Source organism: Apis cerana, linkage group LG9, assembly GCF_029169275.1.
Source record: "Apis cerana isolate GH-2021 linkage group LG9, AcerK_1.0, whole genome shotgun sequence".
Classification (NCBI taxonomy): domain Eukaryota; kingdom Metazoa; phylum Arthropoda; class Insecta; order Hymenoptera; family Apidae; genus Apis; species Apis cerana.
In genome coordinates, this window is record NC_083860.1 from 4,889,774 (window position 1) to 4,897,524 (window position 7,751).

The 7,751-nt window shown below is 27.0% G+C and overlaps 1 long non-coding RNA gene across 1 annotated transcript; it reads right to left on the minus strand.

Moving 5' to 3' along the window:
* Positions 1–2,473: 2,473 nt before the first annotated feature.
* On the minus strand, positions 2,474–7,509 carry LOC133666651 (uncharacterized). Its single transcript, XR_009831062.1, has 2 exons — positions 6,768–7,509; positions 2,474–6,511 (listed from the first exon to the last, which is right to left on the minus strand). It is a non-coding gene; the product is annotated as an uncharacterized LOC133666651 (long non-coding RNA).
* Positions 7,510–7,751: the final 242 nt, after the last annotated feature.

The following is a 7,751-nucleotide window of genomic DNA, read 5'->3' on the forward strand; positions in this document are numbered from 1 at the left end:
AATCTACCAACCGCATTGCGCGCGGTCATAAAAATTCTCTGGAAATAAAGTTGTATCAATAATGGAAGGTCTATAGAAAAAGAAGTAAATTGATCTCTTTAGATTTGCCTTCTTTTTCTTCTCCAAACATTTGTTTCAGAAAATATTACCCTTTTTTTTTACCCTTTAAAACTAAATTATTAATTTTTCACGAATAAAAAAATTTCATATATGTATAAAAAAATTGAACATATATTTTTAAATTATTGTACAAACAAATATTGATGAATTTGTCGTGAATGTTCATTATAAAAGTATAAATATACCTTGAAATAATATTGTATAAATCACATAAATATGATCGAATAAAAATAGAATAAATACATACTGTACAAGAGCGAAAAATCAAACTTCTCTTTGAAAAAGTACGATTGACGTCCATATTGCAATTCTTCCCCTCTTTGAAGTTGGACTATTAATCTGAAAATAACTTGTATAAAAGAAAATAATAATTTTCAAATTAACAATTACAAAATGTTTAAAATGAAAAACCGACCGAAAATAAAACAATGATCAATCATAAATTCCATCTTAGAAAATCGTAACGAGTTAAATGAAATTGTAATCGACTGAAACTGTGTCAAGTAAATCATGCCAAAGAAAAGCGAAGAAATTACTACCGAAAAATTGCCAATTATAATAATGAATCCATATTGATTGAATAATAATCGATTGAACAATAAATATATAATTATAGAAGAAAATATGCACCTATTACACAACAAGTAGATCGCACATTATGAAAAAAAATTTCTAATCACCACGAATATCGATACACAATAACGCGTCGCGTCGCTATTTCGATTATCGAATCATGAAATAGGGAAGGGGACGTTCGGCGAATCGAAAAATGTCGAAACGTGTCCAAACATCGGGCGTCACATGGACATGCTAACTCTCAATTTCTTGGAAGAGCTATATTATGAAAAAATGTCAGCCTCGGGCATAACAACAAACAAAAAGGAAAGAAAAATACGTAAATATTGCAATGTGACGCATTTAGAAATGTTATTTAGAAACGCAATACACATCGCTATTGTGATTTACATGTAAAATAATGACAAAATAAAATTGATTTTCTACGTTCACTTCATGGATTAAAATATGGATTAAAAGATTATAGAAATCTATTCTAAAATCTTTGTTAGAAGAAACAAAATATCAAAATTACCACCTAGAAATTTATCGTAACATGTATGTATTATAAATCATTTTTCGAAGTTATCTCGACAATCAAACCTCGACAATTTTAACGAACGAATATCAAAGCTACAAAACAAACGTATGAAAAAATATATTAAGATGAAGCAACAAGTGAATATCGGCTGAACGAAGCAGAAACTACCGATAGCACGAATAACCTCAACAATGGAACCAATGGAATACACGATCGACGAAAAAGACACAAAACACTAATTAATTTCTTCGTTACAATAATAAATTGATTAGAAAATAAACAAAACATAATAATTTTTAAATTTGAGAAGAAAATACGAAGAGAATTACTTACTGCGTAGAATTAGCGAGAGCGGTTGCGATCATACGTCCTATCATGATGATTTTCCACAGGAGACTGACGCCACCTGCTACAACTCAAATTGGCGTTTTCTGATTGGCTGATTGTTTTAAGCCAATTCGATAATCGAAATCGCGCGAAAAATTAAAATATTTCACATTATATTTTTACTATTCTAATTAAAAATAGATAAATATATTAATTTATTTATATATTACTAATTTTTATTTATATTTTACTAATTTTCTTAATATTTTTAATATTTATTATTCTATATATCTGACTTCTATATTTATGATTGTTTTATTAATTCAATTATGTATTGATTTATTTATCGATTATCGATTATCGATTTAGCGATTATTTATTTGTCTAGTTATGTATATATACGCTTATTCATTTATTATCATCTACAATCTAAGCTTTTTTCGCTTTAAATTGTAGAATTTATTTTGATACGGAATACACTTACAATGAACTTAATTAATTAATATAATTTATTAATTATTCTATTAATACCTACAGTCCAGTCTATCCAATTAATTAAAATAATCAAAAGAAATTATGCAGAGTTTAGACTGGACTGCAGGTGTGCGTAGTTCTTGGCTTGCCATCGTTTTCTGAAGCAGTATATATATTTCAAAAATTTTCTAATAAAATACTGTAATGTAATTGTTGTATAATTTTGAAAAAAACAATTTTTAGAAAACGATGCCAATTACCAGGTCTCACCCAACGAGGAGGTGACTACGCATCGAGACCCACCTAAAACTAAAAAGAAAATATTACAATTAATGAATTTAAAATTAATAATTAATAATTAAGTTAGAAAAACATAAAACATAACTAGACAAATAAATGAAAAATAAATTTATGACAAAAGGATATAAAACATATAAAAAATAAGTCTTATAAAAATAATTTAAAATATAAATTATATATTTATATACATATAAATTACAAGGATCTTTACATCGATTTTTACAAAAGTTTTTTACATTTTTCGCAATTCTTCTCGCAATTAATCTCACGTTATCCAACGATGAGGCTTAAATCTAACTTAATCTAGATCTTAATACTAAATCTTAAATCTAACGATTTATATGTCCTACTGGCATCATCCATATCAAAGATACGCTCCTATTTAAAACGAAATAAAAAAAAAAAACGAATTGTTAGATATTCAATCGAAATAAAAATGCCTTCAATCATTGCAAAAAAGAAGGAAAAAAAGAACAGAAAAACAAGCGCAAGAAGAAATGTAAAAATCCAGGAAAGAAAAATGAAAGAAAAATTAAGAAGAAATTAAAAAATTTAAATCATAGACTTTATCACAACTTATGTTAACGGATTTACGAGAATCACCAGACAGATATTTACTGATCTAGCAGAAGAACGATTTACGTTTTGACGACACAAGAACGAACAAAAAATAAATCCACGACCATCAGAGCCGATTTACAAGAACGACATTCGACCACAAGACCTTATTCTTATCGAATGCCAAAAAATCATAAAAGCCTAACTCTAAAAAGAAGAAGAAATCGAAAGAAGAAGAAATCGAAAAAAGAAGAAATCGAAAGAAGAAGAAATCGAAAGAAGAAGAAATCGAAAAAAGAATAAGAACAATTTGATTTCATTCGAGAAAAAAAGAAACAAAGATATTGAAAATATTTTAATTTATCCTATGTTAGAAGCGTACCTTCATATGGAATATGCTCACAATAAATACATAAATTAAATATCTATCTTATGTTATATTTAAAATTAAAATTTAAATCTAACTTTAAGCTAAAACATATATATCTCGTCATGTCCCATGAGTTTGAAAAGTGAAATAAATCTAAAAAAAATCTGAAATATATATTAAAAAAAACAATTAAATGAAACATAAATGAATTCTGAAAATCTGAAATCTGAAAAAAAGTAAAAATTGAATTATGATATTTCACACAGAAATTTCGAATATTTATATAACTAGTTTAAAAATAAACAATTAAAAAATAAAAAATACTAGTTATATAGACAAAATTAATTAAATTTTAACATAGAAAAAAATTTAATTTTAATTTTGACAACGAATAATTATTGTAATTCAAACAAATGCACTGAATTTATATTAATATATCATAGTAAAAATATTAAATAAATTAATATTTTTACTATAATCATAACGATTTTAAATAATATTACAAAAATTAAAAAAATTCATACGAATAAATTTTTTAGCAATATTTTTATAAACAAATGCTTCAATATTTAGGGACGCTGAAAAAAATAGCCAAAAGAGGCTATAAGGTAATTTCGTGATCCCAAAAAGGGACCACACTTTTGCAGTTCTTGTAACTGCATTTTGTGATTCAGAAATAGGACCATTTCCACATTTTATTAGTGGAAGAATTATGGGCATTTCATATACGCAACGCTATTTTCAAAAACGCGAAATTTTTTTAACGCAACACTACTTTTAAAAACACGATTATTTTTTAACGCAACGCTACTTTCAAAAACGCGATCACTTTTTAACGCAACACTACTTTCAAAAACGCGATCATTTTTTAAAATGCAAAAAACGCTACTAACTCTAAAAATAAATTTAATATAAACAATATTAGTAAGAATACAAATAAATTGGAAATTAATATACTATACTATAATTAAAACTCGAAACAAAAAAAACATACAAATTTTTAATATTAATTATAAAAAAAATTACATTTAATTTATATCAAGATTATTAAAAAAAATCGCGATTATATCTTTTAAAACGCAACACTAAAGCAAACGCGATTATTATTTATTCGCAACTCTAATGCAAACCGTAATTTATTTATCGCAACTCTAATGCAAACCGTAATTTATTTATCGCAACACTAATTCAAAAATCGCGATTGCCCATTTGTCCATGATGATTGTACGTTGGGCCGGAATGCACATCGGCCAAATAAATACAACTACTACACACAACACAACAACTACTACTACTACTACTACTACTACTACTGGACTCTAAAACGAGCATAGTGACAAAGTAGTAACAATGACTTCCCATTCTTTGGACCTAAACAAGATCCAAAAAATGAGAAACCATTCGTTGCAGCCCTCTTCGTGACAGTTTGTCGGGCCTCTTCGGTCTTCCTCCTTCGGGCGCAATGCCCGCTGAAACTTAAATCTAGGCTCGAGATTCACTAATCGTAGATAAAAAAAAAAAGAAAAAAAAAAGTCTAAATCGCGGAAACTGAATGCACATGGACGACTAACGATCGCAGCGACCATTGTCCGTACATGTGCAGAATCTCGAGCGCAACGTTCGTTTCGAAACCAAATCGCGACCGCGACCGCGGAATTCGAAAAATCGAAAGCAAAGCCAGAAACGAGTGATCATTTGATGATCACTCGTCTCAGCCTTACACTCGATCTCTCAAATTTAATTTCCTGAAACAGGTTGTCACGCGAAAACGCGCCTACCCGACCAGAGACTGTGACAACCTGCCCGGCCCTACCTACTTATAATTAACATTCGCACCAGAAAGTATGCTACCTATCCTACCTAGCCCTATATTTAAAAAAATGGCAAGACAGGCACACCAACACATTCATTCCACGATTCTCACGCATAATGCTCGGGCGCAAAAGCCTACACTAGGGAAAGCGTCCCGGGACACCTCCGACACCCGAGCTTGGCACACTACTTTCACACTCTAACTTTACGTACCTTTTCCTGAAATCGACTGACGATGGCTAGCGACCATTGCGTAAATCGCGATAAAAATATTTTAATTGTACTTGTAATTCTATTTATGATTGAAAGAACACGTGTAAGTTAAAAAAAAGATGATATTACTGGATTAGGTAATAAAAAATTTGATAAACAATATAATTATAATTTGCGATTAATTTCATAGATATATATGATATAATTTCGTAAAAGATGTAATAGTAAATGCGATAGTTTGAATTATTATGAAAATTAGTAATAGTGAATGAAATAATAATCGTAACCGACGCAATTCCACAGCCTAACCACACACACATAATGTGGAAAATACGTCGTGCACGATCACCAACTCATCGTCAGTCGCTGAAAAATTTGTATAAACTTATCAACTAGTCGTCATACCCATCGCCTTTCTCTCACCCAAGTAGCATCTGAGCACGTGAGCGAGATCCTGGCAATGGATACGGAAAGGGTTAAACCTGAAAATCCTGAGCTAAAAAAGATACATTAGTATATTTTGCATCTAACGGGCTAATATTCTTTAATTTATTTAAATTATTTCAAACTTTATTTTTCTAATTTAATGAAATATTAATTTTAATATTTATACTAGGTAATTTTTGATTTTTAACTTTAATATTACTAGGCAAAATTTGAAAAAGAAATTTATTAATAAAAATAACCTCAGACGATTTCTTCATCAAAACATATTTAAGATGAAAGCAATATTCAAAACGTGTTGCTTTGATTCCAAAATCTATCTGTCGCGAATTGTCTTTTTGCACATATAATTTAATATATTTTCGTAAACAAGAGAAAATAAAATAAATAATAATTATATTTTAAAATTGAAAATTTTGAAATATACTAAATTTTGAAATTAAAAATTTTAAAAATTTATTATTACATGAATGAAATGAAAAATAAAAACATTTTTGTTTTTAATATTATTGTTTTTAATATTCAAAAACGCGATGTGCAAGAAGACCTAGCCTAAACTGATAAATAAAACACACAAAATGTTACTACTCACGAGTAATAAAATAAAATACCCGTGGTCACTATGCTCGTGCAAAAATCTACGTATACAACTAGTCACTCGTGTCGATTCGGACCTTTCGTCCTACGACATGATTGAGTGGACCAGAGGAATTAAAAAGCATGCGACTCACCATTAGATGCGAAGAATTTCTATGGCACATTGGGAAGTCATCATCGTGTAGAAGGATGTGGCACATCTAATAAAAAACGAAATATAATTTAAAATATAATTGAGATAATTTAAAAAAATTAAAATTAAAAAAAAAAAGAAATTCTATTAGATTAATGTAATAGTAATAAAAATTGAAATGTTAATGAATCTTAATAATAAAAATTAAATAATTAAATAAAAAATTAATTAAATAAAAATTAAAAATTAAAAATTAAAAATGATTCTATATTGCAATAAAGAATAAAAAATTTTTATTTTATTAAATAAAATAATATATTTACCTCTTCGCGTGATGGATGACCGCCTTATTTTCTTGAAAGAAGCACTGACTCTAATTTCGCGTTATCCGTTAAAGGATTTAAGAAAACTATTACGAAGCAAACACTGATTCTAATTTCGCGTTATCCATTAAAGGATTTAAAAAAACTTTTACGAAACAAAGCACTGATTCTACTGACCGCATTGCGCGCGATCACAAAAGTAACACTGTATCATTAGAGGGGCGAATTAAAAAAAGAAGTAAAATATTTCTTTGATATTTTTCCTTCTTTTTTTTTATGAAGCATTTGTTTAAGAAAATATTGCTATATAAAATATTATTTGTTATAATTATATCTAATATTTTAAAATATTTATTAATTTTATAAATTTAAACTATTAATTTAGAAAAGTTACATTATTGTAAAAGTTATAATTGTTCGTTGTCAAAATTTAGATTATTAATTTTTTTAAGATATATTGCGAATTATAAATATTCGAAATTATTTGTAAAATAATCAAAATACTATAATTAAATTAAAAAAAATCTGAAACATACAAAAAGAAATTAATGTAGTTCTTAGCTTGCCATCAGTTTCCAAAAACTAATATAAAATCTTTATAATATAAAACAACTAATATAATATTTCAAATATAATTTTAATAATATAATCTTTCTAATATATTTATAATCAAATAATATAAAAAGGAAACCGATGCCAATTACCAGGTCTCACCAACTAGGAGGTGACTACGTCGAGACCCAGATATTATTAAAATTTATTTATTTATAAAATTAAATATATTATTATAAAATTAAGAAATAAATATAAGAAAAATAAATAAATAAATAAATAAAAGAATGTGCGAATAGATAAATAAATAACTGAAAGAGTAAATGAAAAAATAAATTGAAAAATAAATATTTAAAAAAAAATAATATGTAAATGAATAAATAATTAAAGCAACAAATAAAAAATAAATTAAAAAATAAAATGAAAAAATAA